The following is a 27141-nucleotide window of genomic DNA, read 5'->3' on the forward strand; positions in this document are numbered from 1 at the left end:
ATCAAAAGTCATGGTCTGAGAATAACTATAATACTGTTGTAGATACGTTCGACACCCCATTGAACATTCCATTCTTTACTTAGTCAATGGCAATAACAGTTTTAAGACGAAGACAATTTTCAAGGAAACGTGTAGATAAACAACTACCTTTTATGACAAACATTAATATGAAGTTTTATGATTGGGAATGTAATACTATAAGAGTTACATGCGACACAAGGTTATTGAATGACGCCACGGACATGGAAGGGACAGACGTAGATATATAAACCGATATGTTTCTTAATGTATAATGATCTCAAGTAGATGATGACATAGCCAGCTTGTCTTTAAATAATGTAAACTGCCGTTTGCCTTTTTCGAAACAGTAAAATTACCCTAATAATTGATGTTTTCATCCCTCTTCCAGTGGCACCAGTAACATCCTTGCGCCCTATTACCGTTTCTGATTAAAACACTTTTTACTGAATACAACCTTGATAATTGCCGTTCCTCGACATAATATAATAAGCTTAAATTGGTCATACTTATTAAGTTTCCGAAATAATGACATGGAACCCCCCCAGCTAAAATAGCGACTACATTATAACAAACCGTTTTAAAGGTAAAAAGCCAATAATAACATTCTTTATTCATTGAAATTATTTTGTTCTCAGATTACCCTGACAATGTTCCCGCATTCCATTGTAATTTTAATATGTTATCATGTTATTCCATATGAACATTTAAACTGTTGCTAAATTTGGACTGGATTAAAAGAGGAACGCAATAATGGTCGGGGCGACTACATCAGTATTTCCCATTGTATGCACTTTCGATGATAAGTGATTTGTAATTAACGACTAATGGAGGATTAGTGTAGATGTAATAAAGCAACAATTTCGTTGTCATCTATGACAATGAATCGGAAAACCCAATGTTATACGGTGATATTTTGTGCATTTCATGTTTTATTCTTTTTTATGATTATCTCATAGGAGTTTTGTATTTCGATTTGACGATGTCGAAAGCTCGGATCGTATGCCTGACTGTTGGTTGACCATATTTGCCAGCCCTATAATTGTATTGTTTTGGATGATAAAGATCAAATGTCAAAGTAACAGTTTACGTTCTCTGTAAGATTTCGATCAGGCAGCACCTCAACAACGGTTTGATAAAGGCTTGACTGCTGCATTTGACAAGTAGATGACCTCTGTGTTTAGCAAGTTAATGGTCAATGTCACATTTTTATCTTTTTCCAACCCGTAAGCCGCACTGAAATGACAATGAAATTCCGTTAGACGGTTGCACTGGATTACTGCGATGTTGTTTGATTTCAAAGGAAATAATCAAACGGGTTGTTACGAGGTGTTTCTGTGTAAGCAATGTACATACTTTTTCTATACTTAAGTAAGTTGTTGGATTTTCAAAACAAATATCATGGTATTCTTTATTTACATATGAACCTGTGCAATAAAACAATAGAACATTGTGGCACACATAATATACATATTTTGATTTTATTTATGTACGTGTGTGTCTTTTGTTTTAAAAAGATAAAAATCCCGAATAAAACATTGTATGCACTGTTAAAGTTGCTTAATAATATTTGGAAAACATACACGTCTATAACAGATGGATAGCATGGGGAATATGAAATAATATCAACCGTAGGAGAGAACGGTTAATCAGCCTGAGACCATAGCTACGTTCGTGACATAAATGCTATCAAGCAATAAATCATAATTTGTATACTAAAAACAATTATATCGTTCACTGAATAGTCCTCCGAATTTGTAAATCTAATAGGAGGTGATAAACAATTGACCACCTTGGTATAAACTAAGAATAAATGCAAAGCTATATTTCATAAGATTGACGTATTTTACATATGGATACCACCGATAGCTGATAGTTAACAAATATAAACATCAGCTAAACTCATTTATTCTTTATCCAAGCGTATGCACTCGTGTGCAATCGAAGGAGGAAATAGAACAGTTGCTATCTACTTTTTTAAATAATGTCACTAAGAACCTCTTCAATATAATCTCAGACCTCTCTCTCAAGAGAATAGGAACTTATCAGAGAGAAAGCTTCTTAATGCAGGTCGCTATTACATTTACATAATCGAAAAAAAAGGAAATATTTTAATTCCTTTGACACAATTTTGGGTCGCATTCATTGTTGTTGGTCTAAATGAAATGCTTTGGTATATTCTTCCTTTAAACACGACATTGTTTTTTTTTGTAGATGTATTTATACATTTTTTAACAGGATTGCATTGTTGTTAGGATTAGGGTTAGGGTGAATTGTGATTATACTATTATATAATAAGGCCTATTTTGTTCGGCCGTTTTCTTCGATATGCAGCCCACTGAAATCAAACGTAAGCTGTTATATTTGCATTTCATGATTTAAAAAAATTGTGTACAGTACTGACAAATAACATATATTTATTTTTATTTGAATACATGGTACAACGGACAATGATACGCGTACGGCAAATTACTTAAATGTGTATCGACTGCATGCCCTTATGGCGTACTCCGTATATTGTTAGTGTCATTGCGAAGACGACAACAAAGGAAATTCATAAGAACATGTCTGGGGAACATCTATTCATACAAATAAATAGTTATTACTATAATTTCTGTTATATCCCCCGTATGGTTTAAATAAATGATCAGGGGAATATCACAATAAAGTAGTCAGTATGGCAATTTGTGATTGTTATAACCACATCCTTCCAAGCTAAGTCCGACACAATGTCAATTCAATAATAATTAATATGGCACGTGAATAGCACGGTGGATTACAGACAGTGAGTTTAAAAAATCATATTAATCCTTCTTTGCTTTCTTTGCTAGAAAATGCTATTGCGATGAATAATGAAACATCGCTATGTGTCAAGGAGTATTGAAGCGAATGATATTCCATACCTCAAATTGTATTTTTATATTATAATCCATCGTAAATTGGCTAATTATAATGAATTATGTATGTGAATATTTCTCAGAAATTTAATCAGGAAATATAATACAGAAATTGAAAATTTGAAACTTGAAATAGTACATGCTATACAACGGCAAAGGAGGACTTAATCCAGTTACTAAGCAATAAAGACATGCACTTAAAATCCACTGGCGCTTCCAATTTAATCTTAACACGTTTATCGAGTTGACTGAAATAAATGTAGTTTCATTCATAACGTGTGTAAACACTTGAAGATAAAGACATTTCAAAGCTGGTCATTATTTCAATGGGCCGACGTTGCGCATGTAAGGCATATATAGTACTTTAATTGGATTTATATAATAGTTTACATCACGGAGAGTTCTTAGTATATTGTTGCTGTACAAATAGATTGCTTTAAAATGTCTCAATGTTAAACTCTACAAATAATCAATTGGCAATATGCGCATTATTATTCGCAAAAGCAATCGACAAATAGTATTATGTATTTTGCAATAACCAATTTGGATATGACATTCACCGACCTGCCTTACATACACAAAATTAGTGAGCCCATGATGTTCACTCAATTGGTGAACTTGACTGATTAATGTTGGTAATACATTATACTAGTTAGAATTATTTGAAAGGAATGAGATAACCTTAGAAAATAAGAATTGTATTGAACAAACACAATTGAAAATTTGCAAACAGCAAATGGTAATTTTGGATTTGAAGGTGCTAAAATGCTTTTGATTCACATATATAAGTTATCATTGTTTTTTGTTACTAATGAAAATATTGACCTAAGGTTGTTAAGATACCTTTCGCGAACGCTACACATCTACACTGAACTATTTTGGCGTATTCATTGAACAGGCTGAAAACACAGTGAGAGACTTGAGAAGACCATAATTATTATTTCAACCCTACCAATTTCGTTTCGTTGAATATTTTAAAAAGGCATGGTTATGAAAGCAGATGAACGCATTATTTAAATATGTGTGAGCCCTGTGTGTTTTCGAATGTTTTTCTGTGTGTATTTCTTGTTTCAATCGTGGCTTTTGATCCTTCAGTCATAAAAACACACAATATAACAGTTGGTAGTATTGCCAGTGGTACATATCCATAAGTGGTCTTATATCCAGCAGGATTAAGTTTATTTTAACATTCAAAGTGTTAATATGCCTAATCATAAGGCCCAAAAAAAGAAGACGACAGGCATACGTCACACTGTATATGGCACTTGCATAACTCACGTCAATAAGAGAGCTTTATAAACAATGGAAACATCATGGATATGATCGGTATCCTTTAGTTTAACGATTTAAATGTTAAAGTCAGAAGGATCACAGCCGGACAAACAATGAACAATTTACAATGGGCACCTACTGGACACTGAACAAATACCAATATGTCATCATTGCTAAATGTACAATGCTTTAACGTACTTTGTGAGTATCCAATCTCGCAATTATCCGATTATGAATCAACAAACTGTTTATTTCATGGAGGCATTGACTCTTATTTCTTACGGTTCTACACAACCCCTGGGATCATATGGTATACTTGATGTAAAGAAAGCGTATAAACATATTTCTTTATCGCGACCATTTGCATAGGCTATCAATTTGGTTTAATAATTATGAACAAGTTTGTGTACCACTACACATGCTACAAACCTCAAAAATTGTGTTGATTATATATGAGTATCGGTAGAGCCTGTTGAATAAGCACGTTCCTCCTCTTCTATTAACATCACGTAAAACACAGAAATGAGCTTTAATGTATTTTTCGAAGTGCATCAAAGATGCATAAAATGGTCGAACTATATTGGTATCATTGACATGCATATAACCATTATTCGAAAGTATGTATTCTGTTCTCTCGTAAATATACTGTTTTTGATTCAAACCATTAAGGGAAAACTAGCTAAGCGCTTTAAAATACTTAATGTCATTTTATTGTTCTAGACAAAATGCTCGAGGCATTTCACCACTATGCATTGACGTTATAAAATCCTTTTTTAGCAGATGTGATTTTATGGCAGCTCGTAAAATGCATCACAAAAGCAAGATCGTGCAAAATATAAATTCACCACAACCCCCACGTTTTACACAAGTTCAAACAATAATATTTATACAACTAAACATGCACCAAGGTATAGTGATATTATTATGGAGACAGAATACGAATAATGAATCTCAATAACTTAAGTCTTCTTATATTCCAGTTTTATGAGTTTCAGACCCGTTATGTATGAACCAACAACCAATAAACTTAAATAGAGAAGCTATAGTTCTTATCTAATCTTTCTTAATAAAAACACAGTGAGTTTAAAAAAAATAAAGTTTGCGAAGGAAATGAGTTGAGAATATAACATTTCTTAATCATTTTTAAGGCCATTTACTGTATTTGACTATGACTCAAAAGCCTTAAATGTAAGATCAGAGCACAGACATATTATAATGTCAATGCCAAATAAAAGACAGATTCCTACCATATCTTTAAATTGCCAGACACTTTATGAAGGCAAATGCTGTTATAAAGTACAAAAAACAAATATATGCGATTGATAGATGACACTCATCTTCTACGAAGGCAGAAGAACTGATATATTTGATAAACAAGTTGCAATTCCATTCAAATATGGCATGGCCTTTGTGTACGGCAAACTGTTGATTCCCTCGAGTTAAAACTAAACTCATTGCATGAACATGTTTAAGGTCTAGACGTCAGTATTTGTGATCTTGTCTCGTCAATATCGTGATTCAATGAAAAAAGTCAAATAAGCGCCTGGAAAATAAAACTATGCACACATTTAAGCATTTTTAAATGTTAGTTCACTGCATATTGCAAGATGTGCAATGTTCGAAATATATAAAGGCATTGTGAGAAAGATGCTATTTCAATCCAAGTACTTAATTATTTCCTCCTAACCGTTATATTGTAGTGATACGTAATGTATTTTAAACAGTGAGCCATGTTACATGAACTGTCTGAGTCAATTACACCTACTAATTGCCTTGATATATTTGGGAACCCTTGAGGTATATTATAGGCTGAGATATTAAACAAAGTTTTAAGAATAACCTTCCTTAGCTCAATATATACAAAAAAATATAAAAGGTGTCAATCTTTTTATAGTTGTTCACTACTTAATAATGGCTAAACAGTTCATGTTTTTGGAAGGAACAACATGATCTATTTCGTTATAAAACATACCGAAAAAAACGCTGCACAAATTGTATGCACACAACTTCCAGTACTGACAAGCTTGGCTAGGTAGTATCATGCAATACTAATGTATCACTATTAGAGACGCAACTTTACAGTCCTTTCTTTACAAAGTCTATTGTCATAGCTGTTATACCGAGTGAAGTGAAACACAAATCTCAGGTGCGCATTTCCCCTATCGACCAACATTTCTTCAACGTTTCATGAGTGAAGATGCAATATTAAATGGAACAATACTTGCAGACCTTTTTTAATTAGTCATAGCAATATGTATTTTGTTTAACATAGACAAATGTCAAATTCCCGATGCACAACTTCCATGGCTGACAAACATTTAAATGAAGGTGCTTGGTCTAGATGTGAATGCATTTCATTCAGAACTACAGGCGACACTCTGTTTTGCATACAATGTCTCTACTAAATAAGAGCTAATATTGCTAATGTAAGACGGAGACAATTTCACATTACTGTAAATGTGTTTAAACATATTCTCTGCTAAGTGTATTATTTAGCCACATTCACACCCATGCACTTTTCATACTTAATTATGAGAGAGTAATTATGAAAGAGTAAATAGTACGCCCAGAAATTATTTAAGAACACATCGAATAGTTAAACATTTGAATATATAAAATAGTTTTCGTCTCGGAAAAACTAAATGAGAAATACACTGCAATTATAAGGATGGCCGCTGTTTGACTCTTAACTAGATAAGGACACGTTGATCGTGTGTATATATGACTGCAAGTTGAAGTTAGTTTGGGAACAAAAACTCATGCATATCGCCAGTGATATTTTTTTTAAATCAAATGAAAGATTATAACCAATATTTGTTTATCTACGGCACTTTTTTATTAACTCAAGAAAACTCTTTAACGCATTATAATAGTTGCCAGTCAAAAATACCATTTGCTGATTACTGGTTATCAACTAGATATTTGCTGTTCCTGTGTTTAAGATAGAAAAAGCTGCCATTTGTCGTATTAAGTTAACAAAAACCATCACAAGAAAGTATGCAGTAAACACAACTTAAACGAACACAAATGCTAGTGATATAAGCTTTCAAAGTACTGAATTGAAAAGTAATGTTTTTTAAAATCTCTCTTCTGTGTATCAATATAATTTATTAATATGTTGGTTTGAACTTCTTAGAATTGAAATGTTTAAGTATTTGACGCTTGTGTTTTATATTTTATTATGGGAAGAGTTATTTCTATGAATTGGTGGATGAAAATTTGTGTTTTACATGAACGCTATTTCAGCAAAGTGTATTTCTTTAACGACTTAAATATAGCATATAGGTCGATTTTTTTTCAAGATATGAAATCACTGTATATTTCATCAAAAGCATGAAAGAAAATATAATTTTACCATTTATCTGAAGGAGAACTTCAATAGTAAAACTAAAGACTTACACACAAAGGTTTAAAAAAGTCATTTGATAAACACTTTCGGAGTAAGCAATACTTCCAGCAGTACAGCACGAACAATACTTTCGTGTACTGTTTCCTTTTCAGCTTCAAACCTCTGGTGAAAATGGCCAATATAGTGTCATTTCCTTTAGCAAAACGATCACCAATACTGACCTTTAAAAAATCACAGTCTTTAAAAATAACTCATACACTATATAGTGCACAATACCAATATCGTCGTTAAGCGAAGCAGCGGGCATCTCAATAGGACAGGACCAACGCGCTTGGAAGCAAGATTCTCTTTGATTCAGATATTTGATCCAATGCCTGTCATTTACGACTGTTTTAGGGTGGACGTGTTTAATGCAATATTTTATTTTTTCCTGAGACATTGTATCTGAGATGTCATTGTTTTACGGTGATTCACTGTTCATGCTATTTTTTTATTCATCTGTTATATGAGTCATTGTGCCCCCTTCGCAGAAGACGAGATATAACTGTCTTCAAGCCGTAAGGTGTCTGACTGTCGGTAGGTCACTTTTTTCTAATTAATAATCGTTATTTGTTTGGATTAGCAGGTCATATGTTAATTAACAGTTAATTTTTGTATTTTGTATTATTTGCAATACATCGAGAACAGTGAGTTACATGTTGTTTTAAGAAAAAGATAAAACCTACTGTTAATCTGTCCAGCAAATGAATGGCCAATGTCACAATCTTATCGAGATCTTTTTTTCGAAAAATAACACACCCGGAAAGGGCCATGCAACTCCATAAGGTAAGCGGCACTGGATAACTGGGAAGGAAATTACATCAATGGATTGTTATGTGGTATTTCCATGAAACATGTATGTACCGTCTAACCCCAGTGTGTGTATACCACGTGATAAATTGCGTCAAAATGGTACAACGTAAGACAATGTTTTGCTTCGACTTTAAATAAAGATGACTTCACAGTATCTCCACCGTATTGAATGACACATAGCGCACTCTTTCAAAACGCTATTTTGGAAAGAGATTTGTCGAAGTGTTTGATAAAACTAATCACCTAATTAAGCTCCGGTAATAAAACGAAGGCGGGGCTCCTTAAGTGGCATAGACTGCCCTTTGTTTCATTTAAAATGGTGTAGTAAACTAAAAGTTATCTTTTTTAGTCTACATTTTAAGCAAAATGTTGCCTTCCGACGTAACATATATGACGTAATTTATCACGTAGTATACACACACTGAGTCCTGTACAATATACAATCGATATAGTTGTCGAACATGTTTTTCATGGTATATCATTTCTATATAGCGTTACATATGGGTCTGTCCAAATGAAAAAAGAAAGAGCCGCAACAAGTCAGGACTTATTGGTTCCTTATTCATACACATGTATGTCTTACATGTTGTTTGATAATATGATTTTTTGAAGAATAGTAATTATCAAAAGTTTTGGTGTGAAATAACATCACCCATCGATTGAATATCACATTAGATTGAAACATTGCTGGCGCCCGTAACATATTTTATGATTGCCTGTAAATAAATGGTATGGTGCTTTGTGATGTGAATACCATAGAAGTTATATGTATACCAGATATATGGAAATTGCAAACGAGCTTATATTCAATATTGGTTTATAATAAATGTAGGACCGATGTAGATAATCGGATCGCTTTATATATTGAAGAGCCTAAACCGAGTTTAATGTCAATTATGTCTGACCATGAGAGTGACTTAAGTCGCATATGGATAACCAACTAAAGATGGAAGTCATCAAGTTGAAGATGAAAAATCTATTTTACTATTTTTGTCTGTATGCGTACCCATGCCATCGCTTAATACTGAGGGGAGAAAAAGAACATATTATTCCTATCTCTTTTTATACTGTCACTTAGAACCTCTTCGATATCATCGCTGACCTCAGTCTCCATAGAATACAATCTTATCAGATAACAACACGTTAATGCAGGTCGCTATTACATTTACATAATCGAAAACAAGCAGATTGTTTTATTTCTTTGGCACATATTTGGATCGCAGAGGTTATTTGTGAAAACTCTAAGATAAGCGAGTATCAAAACAAATTATATGTTGTTAAGAGTTATCTAGAATAATGTATAGTTTAAATTTGTTCCCAGATGAACTGACACTTTGCTGATAAACGTTAGGACAAGTAGGACGTTCAGAACTTACACACTGGTTTCAAAAGACAAACAGACAGACAGACAGACATACAGACACACAGACAGACAGGGAGATAGTAAGAAATGTTTATGTCGTAAACATATTTTGTTAAGTTTCTTGACAATGTATAGTAAGTTTAAGCATATGCTCATAAATAGTCAGTATTGTCACAGCGATGCATGGCCAAATGCAAGGAAAAGAGAAAAACACAAAGGGCCGAATTCAGAACATCCACTCTCACTCACACTCCAACCACATTGCCGTAAGGGACACTCAAGTGATCACTTGAGTGGAATACGGGGAGTGACACTCAAGTGATCTGTTTGTATTCACATGCCTCGCCAACACTCCACTTCATCAAGTGAGCAAAACAGTATATATACATGTATGTTTACATGTCCATATCGGATTATCTGTTTGACTATGGTGATGTTTACATTATACATTGTAAACATATGTTTATTTGAGATTTGAGTACCTTTTTGTTAGTTATGGCGACAAACAAATGAAAATAATTGTAATTCTGAAACTGAAATTTACATTTTAAAACAATTGGCAAATAAAAATAAACGGTTTGGATTGTAAATAACTGTTGCAAAATGCGTTTAAATGCATGATTTTTGTTGCTGTTGTTGTTTTAAATATGTAGCCGTTTTCCATTGTATCACGTGATTTAAATATGTATTCATATATAATCTTGCTTTTGTATTCTGCATAAAGCGGTCTTGCGCGTTTGAAAATAATATATATGAAAGTTGAAAACACTTAATACAAAATAGAAGATGGATAGAATTAGCGAATGAATCTACTTCTTAAGGGGAAATTACACTTCGGAGTGAAAAAAACAACTCAAGAAATGTAGGGGAAAATGGATGAAGATGACGAAAATAATAATAATAATAATAATAATAATAATAATAATAATAATAATAATAATAATAATAAAAATGATGATGATGATGATATGGTGTTGGTGGTGGTGCTGCTGCTGGTGGTGCTGGTGCTGCTGCTGCTGATGATGATAGATGATAATAATAAAAATAATAATAATCATCCAGCTGAATGTTGGCTAGAAAATACATATCATTCCCTGACCACGCTATGAAATGGCCTAGCGGCGTAAAGTTAGCGGCCTGCCGCAGTAGCTGCCTCATGTGACTAGCGGCCTAAAATTGTTTCCTATTCCAAAGCATTTTATATGCTTTCTTTTCTGAAACAATGATAAATTAAATGTTTCTATTTATAAATCAACATCCTTTACCGAATATCCGCATCCCTTTTCCAGGGCTGCTGGATTGAGTTTTGGGGATTTTTAGGCCGCCAGGCCACCAGGCCGCTAAGTTCACGCCGCTAGGCTGCTGGACTGCTTGATCGACTTTTTGAAATAACATCGCTCCAGCGTGATGAATTTTGCATAAGAAAACAATTATTTTAGCAAAGTTTTAGAAGAAAACTCATATAAAAATGCTTTGAAGTAGAAAACAATTTAAGGCCGCTATGTTAATATACGACTCAAAACATTGAATTATCATATTTCCCATTTAAACCATTGAACAATAACCTTGAAATAGAGATACAATTTAGGCCGGTCCGCCATTCACACCGCTAGGCCGCTAACTTCATGCCGCTAGGCTGCTCACTTCACGTACATTTAGCTGCCTGTCTTTGCAGCCATCGATGAATTGCAAACATCAACTTTGCTGGGCGTTCAAGATCATTGCGAAACAAAACAAATATATGATTGGCGCATCCTTCTGATTTTGTTCGTTTGTTTATAGATGGTCACGTTATTGAATGAACCTGTACTTCAATGGATTATCCCAGTCTGTTAAATATTGTTTGGGAACGAGGATGTCCCTTATTTGTTCCAAATATTTGATATATTTCATCTTTTCTACTTGCCATGTATTTTTTTCACTCACATCATTCAAATCGTATTCACAACCAATCCTTGAAGGCGGTTCAAGTGGCCTAGCCGAGCACTCACAAATGTCCCACTCACGCAAAACACTTGATTCTTACGCACACCTGTGAATACGGATATACCTTTCACTCGAAAATATCTCGACCGCTATGTGATTACAGAGGATTAATTCATTGAGTGTGAGTGAAAGTGATTGTTCTGAATTCGGCCCAAAGAAGTAAAACTAAAAAACATACAAGATGGTATAAAAATACATTATGGGAAGGGTTATTTACAATTATGTATAAATTCCAAGGTCTAAACGATGTTTTATATAAGCGTTTCTTAACGAAAATGCTTGATTAATAAAGTTACATAGACTACTTAGTATGTTTAAGGATTTAATATTGCATTACTTAGATATTCATGAACAAACCTAATAAAATTCGGTCTCATCTTATATTTGTTTCGGAGTATTTTTATATACAGGACATAGTTAAATAAAATGAACATGTATTAACTTGCAGTGTTTTCTAAGGTATCATTCAGTAACTGTCCATCGACCGATACCCGAACATTTACCACAACCGATAACTTGGAAGTTGTTAGGATCAATAAAGAACCTTTAGATCTACCTATGATATGTGTGTGGATAAAGGTCACTGAAAAAATGCTTAAACCTGACCTTGTTCTGCCTCAACGTTTTTATGTTTCATTACGTATTTAGTGACGCGGGTGCCCGTTACGTGTCTGTCATACCAAGATCATTGTGTTCTTTTCAACTTCATAAATACATATTGAGGTACTAGGCTTTACCCTGTAATTTCAATTGATAATATTCGTGTTTATGATGCATTTCTAAAATGGTATCAAAGGCGATTATGCGAATATAGTTTAAATATTAAATGATTTTGTCCGAGCAGAAAATATTCGTGATAAATACTTAATCACCAATGACAATCAACATAATTGAATATTCTTGCTTATTTTCAATTCTGATTTAATATTACCGTCAGAAATTAAATAAAAAATTGAACAACTGTCTGGAACCTTACCTTAAGTTCTACACAACATACATTTGTAAATACAAAAGGCTTAATTGCAGAAACTATTGAACAGGGACCTAAAAAAAGAACCGTATACTCATTTTGATTTTGATATTTATGTTGAATATAGTTATGCCACTACGTTATCAGTGCAGAACTTATAAACCTGGTGATATTCTGTCTACCACGTACGATGCTTTAGTCTTATTTTCTAACATATGATTGAATCGATTGTCATGTCGTTAATCGGTTTGTTTGAAATGGTTATATAAATCCAATCTCATTACTACGAACTCCATATTTATAAACTGTCCTTTGTGTCCAGGAAACTAACGGAATTACTGTCATTAAACATCGCATTCAGAAGCCTGATTTTTGCCGGTCGGATTAAGCAACTTGAAGAGGTTAATTTAGAACTCAGCTTTTCATGTTATATTGGAAATGCGCGAAAACTTATAAAAACTTAATCACATAGAGTGTTTATTTGTACGAAAAGAATACATCCTGTAAATGGCATTATTGACTTAGTGGATGGAAACTAGGTTAACACCAATATTTTGATGACCGTTTCAAGGCGGTGACCATCTATTCAATGAATTTTACATGAAATGTTGTATAAGTCGGTTTAGTAATGCAAAACAAACTGTTTAAGAATTGGAGTAAACTATGAAAACAATAATATAGAACCTGATATGATAGAGCGGTAAAAATCTAATTCATCTAAACCAATAGCGACGCGGAATGGACGTCTTCGCCCTTATGTTTTATCAATCCAACTAAAAGCATTAAAATAAATCGTAACCAGTGTAATTGGACACGTATAAAAACGTATGTATTGTATATGGGAACAGTTAATATGAATATATTTAACGGTTTTTAAGTTATGGCCAAGGATGTGAGTTTTGCTTAACGACAGCGGATATGACCACAAAAAGCTTAAATCGATAGTGTTTATTAAAAGGACAAACTTATTGGAAGCAATTGAATATATTAAACAAAAACAAGATAGTAAATGGGTTTTTTTAGGTTTATTTTTATACCGTCTTCTATCATTACCTCCTGCTCTTCTTTCGATGACTGAAATTTATATAAAAGTATATACCTTCTACTATGTTTTTCACAAAAGAACGATGCGAACAGAGATATTCGTTTTGTGGGTGCATTGTTTTGATCATGATTCGGCAAACATGCGATATGTTTACTGCGGCTCTCAACTGTTTTTCTTGGTAGCAAACAATTATTGCAATTTACTGATATGATTATATTTTATAACCAAATATTACCACGTAATGCATTATGCAATGGATTAGCTTGACAAACTACTCCAAATGATAACGACATGTCGAATTGATGGCTTAGGTGAGTAGTGAACAAATGACTTCAATGCATAGCCATTACGATCCGTGTATGGTCCGTCTATGGTGTTTGTATGTTGTTATTTTAGTGTCGTATATGCCCTTACCTTGTATTAAACAGGATATTTGACTACTTAAATTGTCCTTGTATTATCATTGTCAGCTGATAAATTTCGGTGCAATGGATACTAATAGTTAACAGCTAACGGAAATACCTGAATAGTTTGTCGATCGTCTGTCACTATATTTGCGCAAATATTTTTTAACTTGACCATACAAAGGCGGTAACAAACAATAATACAAATATTTTCATAGCATTACAATGCCCGATGTATTGTGATGTTTTGTGTCTATAGGTTTGCTAAGCCCTGAGCATTGTGCACTTAAAGAAGATATTTGTTAAACTGTAGGCGACTTGGTATGCTCGGTATTACATTGTCTTATTGCCTTTTTGTAATGAAAACTGCCGGTTCTTCCACCCATTATTGTCGACAAACAAAGTCCCTTAAACAATCCAAACAGATTCTTATATGAACACAGCCAATTGCACTTGTACTAAAATATGTCTGAGGAACTGATATAAAAAGATGGTCAAGAGTGATTTGACATATAAAAAATTAAGGAGATATGTTATGGGAAATAAAAGAAAACATAATGCAGTATTTGGTGTGACAAGTCGTGAACATTTATGGAAATGAAATGATAGCCGATGGTAAACACAGCCTGTATATTCTTGTCACGAAGTTTGAAGGAAAGTCCACGGTGCAAACAAATTGTCAGAAGGACAAAACACATTATATCCAAAGTTACATTTGCTTTTCCTTTTGGGCACCAAGTTTAGTAATCATAAAACTAACGTCCTTTTATTCATATGTGTGTTAAATGAAAGGCATCCTTAATCACTGATTCGTTGAAATTTTACGGAAAAAAACCATGAAAATATGGGTTTACATTTTCACAGTCAAATACTTTTCAATTATGTTGCATTGTATATTTCGTTACCAAAGCATGTACTCTGATGGAATATTTCAAGACGTGCACGACCCTAGCTTATCCATTGTTTAACCTCTTCTTTAATACACATATGTGTTCTTCTTTTGTAAGCTTATTATATACTCTTTTTAATATTAGCAATTAACATCCACTCCATTTGTATTCCTATCACCTTTAAGCTTGACGACGATGAGTAAACAACACTGTAACTGTAAGCTTGAAAATTCCACAACATGTTTATCCGAATACGTTCAAAGTGAATCACTGATTTTCATTTCTTTTCATTTCACCATTTATCTAAATAGTAATTAACTAGAAACAAGTAGTACAACTACCAATATTAAAAAAAGCAAATACCTTGTATTTCTGATGCCCAAATATATGTACGATATACAAATGTTAGCTGACAATGGCTATGATAAACAAGTTCACTTTCCATTACTGCCTTTGCGTTTGCCTCCCTTTAAAATTGAAATAATAATTATGATTATAATTTTGCCGGTCACCATTTCGATTTGAAAGCGTAAATGGAATTTACGTGTGAACGTTTCGTGTTTTTGTCGATGTTTTATGTGTGCATCCAGTGTTTGTTTTGCTGTCACATAATTATAAGGTGAACATTACCACTACACTCCGCTATATTTGGAAACAATACTACAAATATAAACAGTAAAAATATTATATCATATGGATTATAATACCCAATTTGTTTTTGTTTTATTGATTAACTTACAAACCTCCAAGTCGTAATATATGTTTGATAAATTAAACTGCATTAAACTTTCCTTTCTCAAAACATGTCCATTTGAGTTCCCTTTTCAAGAAGAATTATAAACTATTCAAATCCAAAATGAATCCAATTATAAAAAATATATTTGCGCATATGGTCTTTCAATGGCTTTATGGCATTTTATTCTGCTGCACTAAGCATGACTCAACAATTTATAATAAAGTAAAAAAATAAGGTTTCCGATGTACAAATAAGCTGGTCGGTTTATCGCGCCATTGGCGATACTGTATAATATTGATGCTTGGTTACTCCATTTGTTATAAGTATCATATGAAATAGTTTAGCCGGCAAGTTTAGTAATTTCTAAATGCATGACTAAATATATTAAAGGTACAGTCTTTTAAACATTTTACTTTTATTTTTTATTTCAACTGAGACCGTCCGCACAATGGCGTATCCTGCAATCTGTCAAAGCCGATAAAGCTTATTCGTAATCTTAATTTCGATAATAATTATATTTTCCTTCCTTACACATTCAAGCCTTTAATTGTATATGTATAATTCAAACTATTGTATCAAACTCACTTACCGTACAAGTGGTATATCAACAATCTTGTTTCAACACAAATATAGCTCTCGTTTGTATATATTCTTTCACGATACCTCTAAACGTCTAAATATCTGTCAAACTCAATTGTCACGTAATTTTATCATCCAGTGAGGCTCTTTTTCAATTATTCTTCTAACGCAATATCTTGACACTGTAGTTGAAATGATCTCCAGCGCAATTTGACGGAACCAGCGTGGTTAAAGGCTGGATGTTTATTGATCTGGAATAAATGAGCCACGTAGTTTACTTATTTACAAAAGTTTTAAACACAATATATATAAACATTACTCTTCTTATGTTGTAGAACGTCTCAGTTTCATTAGTTAAATATAAAAAGTGGATTTGTGTTGTGTTGCATTGCTGCTGTTGTAAATGATCCCTCTTACTAAGTGTATATGCCTTTCACTACAACTAACGTTATGTTGACCGTACATGTGTTTTGGTGTGAAATGGAAATATCTACACGTTAGTATATTACTTGAGCATAATCACCGTACATGACTATATTTATTAAATAATTATTGTTTTTGTAAAGTTCTTTCTTCCGCTTTTATATATTACATACTGTTCTTGGCTCTGAACTGGCGAAAGAAATAATTATATCTGTGACGCGTGATACATTCGGTTACAATCAGGCAAACTGACTTTAAAAGCTATGAATGTTTAAATAATTGCAACGACTTAAACTACAATTGTCACAACACTTGTGTGTGCAATATGATCGACAGAAGTTATACTCATATAACATTGTAAAATATAATTGATTTCAACACAATCTTTGCCTTTTTGGTGAACTTTAGTTCATAATATAACATTTTTAGACTCCAAAACTTTCAACTCAAATTTCTTCAATTTAGATCTGTTCAATAAAACTATGTTTTTAAAACACTCTAGAATTCCATTGATTTCTTTTGTAGCTAATGTAACATGTCTTCACGTACCTTCTCCGTCGTATAGCTATGTATATATCTAGTTCTTCATGATAATTGAATAAACATAATCAATATTCTTGATTAAAAAATACCGCTTAAGGGTCCGTACGTGTGTTGCCAGCATTGCATGTATCATAACTGTCAAGGAACAGTTCCAATCAAATTCACATTATGGATGTATGTGGTGCTATCGAGGTTCTTGGTCAATGTTTGAGGTAAACAAAAATTCATAATCAGCAATAAATTATTATGAAACTCCAACATAACTATAAGTATTGAGGTAAAGTGCCGAACCTATTTACTTTTAAAAATGCTTAACCATATTGGTGTATTAAAAATTATCACCCGTTATGTTTCACTTAAGGACAAAAAATCTGATATTTTCCAAATGTTATTTGCCCAAAGGAGCAACAACCTGTCGCCTTATCAATTTAATAAAACTTCTGTGTTGCCGCTTAATATATTCCTCATATACCTTCAACAACAGCCATTGATTTATATCGTTAACTAGCAAGAAAATGTAAAAAATACAATAGCCCCGGGGATGGTCAACCCGTCTGTTATCGGAATTATTTCACTTTTTGTAATCTATGTTGTATATTCTATTACTTCCGCAGGTAGGAGGCGAAAATATGGACCTAGCAAAATTAATTTGAAGCAAGTGCATATAAATCATGAACGCATTAATTGTAATTTTGCGCATGGTCTTTAAACCAATGTTTATCAATACCAAATCACTTAATATGAAATTCTAAGCTTATCAGTGGTTAATTGGAGCTACTACCTGCATAAGAGACAAAACGTAACGAGAATCTTGGAAATCTGATTATAATTAATGAACCACATTATAATTGGTATCTTCCTGGAGTTAAGTCATAAATGCTCCGTTATATCAGTTTTATATTGCTTCAGAAAATTAGTTTACAGTATGTTTCAAACACGTTTTTACCCAATAAGCTAGTGTTTTCTTTCTTTTGGCTGCCGTAGCTTGCAGAGTCCTACGTGGAATACTAGATTTCTGAACAATTTTGAAGATGTCGTTTGAAATAATTGTTGACGGACGACGGACGGACGACGGACGCTAAACGGTTGGCGATCGGAAAAGCTCACATTGAGCGCTACGTGCTCAGGTGAACAAACAGTGTACCATTAAATGAATTTGCATATATCACCACCTTTTATAAATCAGTCGTTTGTTTGTTTGTAAGTTGTTTGAGATACTTCGTCTACAAATATTAAAAATAAAAAGCCGTTGATGTTTTATTTCAAATTGCCTCATATACACCTTGCTGTTCTTTCCATTTTTTATGAAATAGTGATGTGAATAGAATAAATATAGGCTATTCAAGTCAATAAACACACAGCAGAAGTTGTTTTGCTGAAATAGACAATAATTATAAGAAAATATATCAACTGATCATGGACCTAGCAAAAATAAGCTGACACAAATGCGTGAAAATCAAGACCAAATTAGTTGTAATGTTGCACAATGTTTTCATACCTCAATAAACATCAATAAAAGACCACCATATAAGAACATTTAAAGTAATGAACGGTTTATTGGAACCAATGGTTGCATACGGACAGAGCCTTACGAGACTCATGAATAACTTTACAGAAAGGCTTGAATTATAAACTAACCTGGACTTTTTAGAATGCTTATGTTTTTGTTTTATTTCATGACTTTGGTTTATAATAGTGTAAGGTTGATATATATACAGGACATGTTATAGCACAACAGTTTGCTTTAAAATTCAAAAATGGATGGCTCAAGGGTATCTAAACTTAAATATCTAAGTATCACGAATCGAACAAGAAAACACTTACAGAAGTAAACATGGTCATCATTACATATTTGACTGACCGTTGCTAATGGGAAAATGACAGTAAAATAAGTTGACCGGTGAATGGTTTGAGATACTTCTTTCGGAATATACTTTTCTGCCAATATTTCTCCTAGTTTCTAACTACGATAATAGATACTGACAAAGAGCATTTTCCTGTAATATTATAATGAACAAGTCCATACAAGTAAGACATACTATCATTTCTGCGCAAGACATGGACTTGTAGTTAAACCTTGTGACTTCTTTCTCGATGCATTTGCTTGTTGCTTGGTCTTCTATTTCATCAAAGTGTTTCGGAGATATATAACTAGACCTGTGTCAGTGAATCAGATTTATGTCATCCAAGGGCAGACCACTCATTAGCCTTTAAACAATGGCAAGAAGGATTACCAATAAGCTTTTGTGTACAAAATACAATGTGAAATTTACAAGTTCAAGAACGGGGCCAAACAATTGACAAATACCATATCAAGACGCACTGCTTAAGCCTAACATACACTGAATGAGGGACACACTTTGTACAAACAACACTACAAAGCAAGTTTATAAATTGCGGGTGGTCACGTTATTTTGTCATATCACATAACTGTTTAAAGTAAACTCATACTCCCTTCATTTTACAATGCTACATCCTTGCCAAATTACAGTTACTCCTTAAACGGTGTCTGGTGGTTAAAAATAACTAGATATTCGCTAAAAGAATAAAGAATAAGACACCAATGGCCTGTTGTAATACACTTTAGGACCTTAATCGATTTGAGTCGCTTATTAAAGCATGTATTAGTGCCATAGTTTCACTTTTTGTTTATGCATATAAGAGTACTTGAACTTTAACCCAGTATCAAAAATGCAGACAAGGTTCAAGAAATGAAAAATATGTATTGTCATCTGTAGCATTCGTACACATTAAAGACAATTAAAATTATGACTCAAATAATTTATTGAAACAGCCATCCGAGACTTCAAAGTATATAAACAGCAGACTGCATCGCGAGTCTGTGTATTTATTTTTTACAGTGAGTTGAAAATTATTTGTCATCTAAACGACTTTGTAGGAAGGACTATTGTACTCCCTTCATTCAAAAACGCAAAATATCGAATTATTACAGTCGAATTGAATTTTTGAATTATCCGTGTCTGCGTTTGATATCGAGAGGCGGAAGAGAAAATAGTTTATTTGCTTCTTTTTTTAATGTCATTTAATGGTCTTTACGTTCACTCCTCGATATCATCTCTAAAACCTGTCTTGAAGTGTACACTCTTATCAAATAACAATACACGTTAATGCATTAACTAAATAGAACAAACAGGAATACTGTTTGATTCCTGTGTTACATATTTGGATCGCAGAGGATATCGGTGAAAGGTTTAAGATAAGTGAGGATTAAAACAAAGTATATGTTGTTAAAAGTTATCTAGAATATTGTATAATATAAATGTGTTGCTATTTGATCTGACACTTGATAAACGTTAGAACAAGAAGGACGTATAGAGCTTATACTGGTTTAAAAAGTCAGACAGATAAATAGGCAGAAATGTTTATGTCGTAGACATGTTATAGGCATTGTTTTCTTGACAATGTATAATAAGTATAAGCATATAATAATATATAGTCAATATTGTAATAGTGATGCAAAGCATTATAAAAGGAAAAGAGGAAAAGAGAAAGAAATAAGTAAACTAAATTATAGAACATACAAGATGGTATTAAAAGAAGATACATATCTTAATGAAACTGCGAGTTAACAACATATAATAAAATAAATCATGATACATTATAATGAGGGTTATAACCAATGTAATATTACTTCCAAGATCTAAACGATGTTTTATATAAGATTGTTTAACTGAAATGCTTGATTTATAAAGATACCTTGACTACCTAGGATGCTTATTTCTTGTTTTATTCCATTAGTTCGATCGACTTGTACATACATTGGTTTCTAAAACAATAACCTTATAGTATTTATTTTCTGAGGTTGTTACATACAAAACAATATATAATAAAATGATTATGATCCAACATGTTTTTAGATAATATTCAATGACCGTCCATCGGCCTATATCTGAACATTTACAACTTCAGATATTTTGGTAGTTGTCAAACATTTATTCTTTTCTAGTGTTGTGTCTATTGGCATTAACCCATGTCAATTATGATATTGATTCAATTGTAGTATACTTGGTATAACAAAAATACTTTTGTGACTTTAAAGGATCACGTACGTTTATTCCCTAGTATCATAACGCTTGTATTGTACGGCCATCTCTCGTTTGCTTCGATATGCAGCCTGTAATCATATGTAGTCTGTTCTAATTTGTGTAGCATGCTTCGAAAACAATATAATAATTAAGTACAATACTGTCCGACACATGTGTTGTTTATTTAGATAAATTATGATATGCGTTTGGCAATTCGTATGTTTATTATTTGCATGATCTGGATGGGTAGTCCGTACGTTACTGGTTATACTAGAACATCAAGAATAGACGTCCATAAACATATGTCTGGAGAACTGATTTGATCTACCGGTATATAACGGGTTTTATCATTTATTTCAGATATTCCTAGTGGAATAAATAAATAAAGTCTTAGTGAAATAACACAATAATGTTGTCAGTATTGCAATTTGTTTACATCATTCGGAGCTAAACCCAACACCTTTTAGAATAATCATAATTATTGCTCAAGAATTGTGAAGTAATTCGTTATTAGATTGAAAACCAATTCTGATAATAATCTTGAGGAAGAATTATTATGGTACATTGCTGTTTGTTTCTCAGATTTCTCAAAATGTTCTGTTACAAATGATATTCAATACTGCAGATTTACAATTAAGTTTTAAATTATCTTCCGTAATTTGCAAGTAGATTGAAAAAAAAAAAACTAATACAAATTTTGCGAAGAAATCATTTTGATACATCGCTTTCATAAATCTAAATGGAATTTCTTTAATATGATAGTTACTGAGTTAGTTTGGAATGTGAAAAAAATGTTCAGGTTCTGAGAGAGAAAAAAAGCAATTGACACATCAGGGTTCAGGTAAAATAAAGAATTTCATTTTTATCTAAGTCGCATTCTAAACACTGAATAAAAAGGAAATTAATTAAGGAAGTTGTATTATCCGTAAGGGTTTGCTTACCAGAGAAAATAACTAATTGAGTCTTTTATAACGATATCGTTTAGTCCTTCATTTCAAGCCAGATTGACCTAACACTGTCTTTTGTCATGTTGTTAAAATGATAACTGTCTGCTACAGCATTCAGTTCTTAGAGAGTGTTTCAGCAGTAAAGTCTCAAACACCAATATCGAAATTAAATGAGACTGCGGTCTAGCAATGACTTCCGAGACAAGTACAGTTGGATAGAACCAATATGGTTGAAAGTGGGATTCTAAATTTGATCCTGTTGTTGTCATTGACGTATATTTGTTGACGTTATCAATGCAAAATAGATGAAGTACACTCATGAAGGCATAGTTTAAGGAATGTCTGGCTTGTTTATTACAATCCATGCGTCGCTTGTGTTTTGCCATGGTGTCAAAACAGGCTTTTTGCCATATGTGGTTGTGTCCGAAAAATTAGGTTGGACCTGATTGATGATAACTGACACCAGAGGGCATTACAGATGAGGACCAATTAAGAACCTATAGATGATAAGTTTGTGGGTAGAGTCACTAAAAAAATGAAATTTGAGCTTTTTTTTACCTAAAAGGGTATATGTTTTATTATGTTGTTTTGTGACGGGGGTCGCCTGTTACGTGTATGTTATACCAAGATCATTGCGTTCTTTTCAACTTCATATACTCCTATTGGTATGCTAGACTTTACCCTGTAACCCTTATGATCACCTCTTTAATGTTTGACCATCTTGTGTCACATCAATTTTATTCTTTATAGCTAATATTTGTGTGTATAATGCAACTCTAAAAATGGTATTTCGATATCAAAGGCGATGTTCGAATTTAGTTTATTAAATGATTGTGTCCGAGCAGCAAATATCCGTGATATAAAATTAATCCCCAACGACAATCAACATAAATGAATAAAGTCGATTTCGGCTTATATTCCATTCTGATTTTATGTTTCCGTTCGGAAACCTTAAATTAAGTTCTATACAACATACAGTTGTAAATACAGAACGCTTAATTGCAGAAACTATTGAACCTGGAGCTGAAAAAAACGTATACTCATTCTGATTTTGATATTTTTGTTGTATAAGTGCAAAACTTATAAACCTGGATATATTCTGTCTACCACGTACGATGCTATAGTCTCATTTGTATCAGATGATTTAATCGATTGTCTTGTCGTTAATCGGTTTGTTTGAAACGGTTGTACAAATACAATCTTTTATCTACGAAATCCATGTTAATAAAAAGTGTTTTTGTCAAGGAAACTAACGGAAATACACGGCATTCAAAAGCCTAATTTTGCCGGTCGGATTAAGCAAATGAAAGAAATTAATTTAGAACAAAGCTGTACAGGTGATATTGGAAATGCAGACAAACAAATAAAAACGTAACGCTACAGAGAGTTATTCTGATGAACTACATTCACTCAGTAAATTGCATAATTGAGTTTGTTTGCGTGGAAACTTGGTTAACACAACAGTAAAATTACAGTTTGCTGACCGTCCGAAGGCTGTACCCAAACAGTCAATGAACTATACATGACTAGTTGTCCGGTAACGCAAACTAAATTGTGAATGAATTGGGATGAACAAAGAAAATATATGAAAGAGGGCCTATCATGATAGCGGTCAATACTATATAATATAACCAGAAACAGACGATTATCTTAACCGAGATCGACGCGGGACAAACGCATATGTTCGTGTTTTCAAAAATAATCGAAACAAACAAAAACATTATTCATAAATTTTTAATTATATAACCCAAATTATGGGCTTTGCTATAAATATGTGTATCAACCACATCTGAATCTATTTAACGGTTTTTACGATATGACCAAGGTTATGATTATTTGTTCGACGACAACGCCTGTGATATTTACAAAAAATATCACAACCCCCGATAATATTCTCGAAAAACAAGAAAACTTTTTGTAAGCAATTGAAAGACAACAACAGACATGTTGTTCAAAGCTTCTTAGTTTCTATTCTATATCGTCTTCTATGCTCTACTTTCGTGAACTGAATCATATTTAGTAAATACTTCCTACCGTGTTTCTCTCAGAAGGACGATACTGAACAGAAATATCATTTTTGGTGAGCATATGTTTTTGTCGGCTGTCCAATCAAACTGTATTTACCCGGTAACAAACAATTACTGAAAGTTTAAAGGCTGTGTTATGGTGTTTTTTCAACCTCAAGCAAACCTATTCATCTTTGTACAAAATATTATTTTGAATTATATATCTTCATTATTTACACTAAAACGTTCGGTATAATTATTTTGATGACAAAAATGAACCCTTACTTATCGTAAGTACACAGTAAGTGTTTAGTCAGGATGGACACGTGCGTTCCGTGATATGTTAGTATATATAATATCTAATTTAGAGGATATTCAAACAACCGATGTCGTATATCAGCGTTTGCCTAAACAATTGAGCTGCATGGACCATGTTCAATTTAACCATTCAAGTAAGTATGCGGAGTAATATCGCTCCCAATGTTTTATTTAATACGAGCCCACATTACACTTTGCCTTCATAAGCAAAATGGCAGTACAGGGACAAGCCCAGTAGCCAAAATGGGCGCAGTGTGTATCGTTTAACCCTAGCGGATTTAGAAAGGCCCGCATCCAGATGCACCATGTTCTCTCGCAGATATTAGGTGTTATTTTCAAACCTTCAAGGGAAAACTAACTAAGAGCTGGAAAAATACGTAATGTCATTTGATTGTTGTTGTCACTATGCTCAAAGCATCTCACCATTGTGCATTGGTATTTATAATCCCTTTCTTTTAAGCAGATGTTCTTTTATGGCAACTCGTAAAATGCATCTCAAAAGCAGAACAGTGCATGGTATAAATTCGCCACATTCCCCACATTTAATACGGTTCACAAAATAATGTTTTGCAAAATTACATAAAAGAGAATTGATAATATTTCAGAGACAGAATATACACACTGTAACAAACTAACTAAAGCTTCTTCTAGTCTTGCGCATTCTAAGACCAGTTCTGTCTGTACCAACTACCAAAAGTCTTGAATAGATGAGCTATAGTTCTAGTTCTATAAAAACACATTGAGTTTCAAACAACATTAACAAAGTATACGGAACTTGTTGAGGTTATTAGATTTCTTAAGTTATATCTTGGGATCACTCCCTGTTTTCTTCCATGGCTCAAATACCTTATATGTAAGATCCCATCACCGACTAAGTATAATGTAAATGCCAAATAATTGACAGATTACTACCATATTATTAAATTGCCAGACACTTTATAAAGACAAATGCTCTTATAAAGTACAACAAACAATTAGATGCGAATAATAGATGACGCTCATCTTCTACGAAAGGAGAGGAACTGATATAAATAAAAACAATAGCAATTTCAGTCGTATATGACAAGGCCTTCATTGTACGGCAAACAGTTGTTTCCCTCGAGTTTCAAATTGTACTCATTCCATGACCATGTTCAAAGTCTGAAAGTCAGTGTTGGTGATCTTGTCTCGTCAATATCGTGATTCCGTGAAAAAGGTCAAATGAGCGCCAGGAAATTACAACTGTGTACACATCAAAGCATCTTAAAATGTCGATTCACTGCATATAGCAAGGTGTGTCATGATCGAAATATATAAAGGAATTATGTGAAAGATGCTATTTCAATTCAAGTATTTAATTATTTCCTCATAAACATTATAGTGATGTGATAAGAAATGCATTTGAAACAATGGCTCATGCTACAATAACTATCTGAGTCAATAACACCTCTTATTACCATTATATGGTTTGAGAACACGGGCTGTGATGTTACACAAAGTTTTAATAGTAACCTCGTCTTTGCACAACTTCCCTGGCTGATTAACATTTATATGGAGGTTTATGGTCTAAATGTAGATGTCATTCTTTTAGAACAACATGCGACACTCAATTTTTCCTACCATGTGTTTAATAAATCAAAGGTTAGTATAGCTAATGTAACACGGATTCAATTTCAAATCGCTGAAAATTTGTTTAAGCATATTGTCTGAACACTGTATTATTTTGGTTATATTCAATGACCGTCCATCGATGGATTCCCGAAAATTTACCACTACCGATATTTTGGTAGTTGTTAAACATGTTTTCTTTTCTAGCACTGTGTATATTGGCCATGTGCTTTTAAATAAAATATTGTACTGTTATTGTGGGATACTGTTAATAACAAAAAATACACTGAATGACTTTAAGATCACTTTCGTGAACGTATAAAGGAAAGGGGTTGGGGTAATGGCTTTATATCCTTGTACTGTTAATATTATATTATTCGGCCATCTCTCGTTTGCTTTGATTTGTAGCCTATTATTAAATACAGTGAAAAAATGTGTATCATACTATTTTTATATATATAGTATGTATGCACTGTATTGTTTGTGGAGTTTTGTTCTGTTCTTCCATATTTTTTGCTTGTATTACTTTGTTTTTGTTTTCTTTGTCTTTGACGTTTACAAAGTGCCATTAAACCGGGTTTATGTTTAAATTTTGCTACTGAGATTGCTTTCTGTAGTTTTTCGCATAATTATTAAAAACAATAAATAAATCAAGTACAATATTAAGCAATAACACATGTGTTGTTTATCAGGATAGATAATATAACGCGCAGGAAATTCGTATTAAATGTTGATTATTTGCATACCCTAGATTGGTATTCCGTACGTTACTGGGTATGCTTTAACATCAACATATCTCTGGAGAACATATATGAACTACCAGTTAGATGCGAGTATTATCATTTATTGTAGATTTCCCGATATGGATAAATAAATAACAACTTCGGGGAAAAACATAAATATGCAGTCA

Source organism: Mya arenaria, chromosome 9 (genome assembly GCF_026914265.1).
Source record: "Mya arenaria isolate MELC-2E11 chromosome 9, ASM2691426v1".
Classification (NCBI taxonomy): Eukaryota; Metazoa; Mollusca; class Bivalvia; order Myida; family Myidae; genus Mya; species Mya arenaria.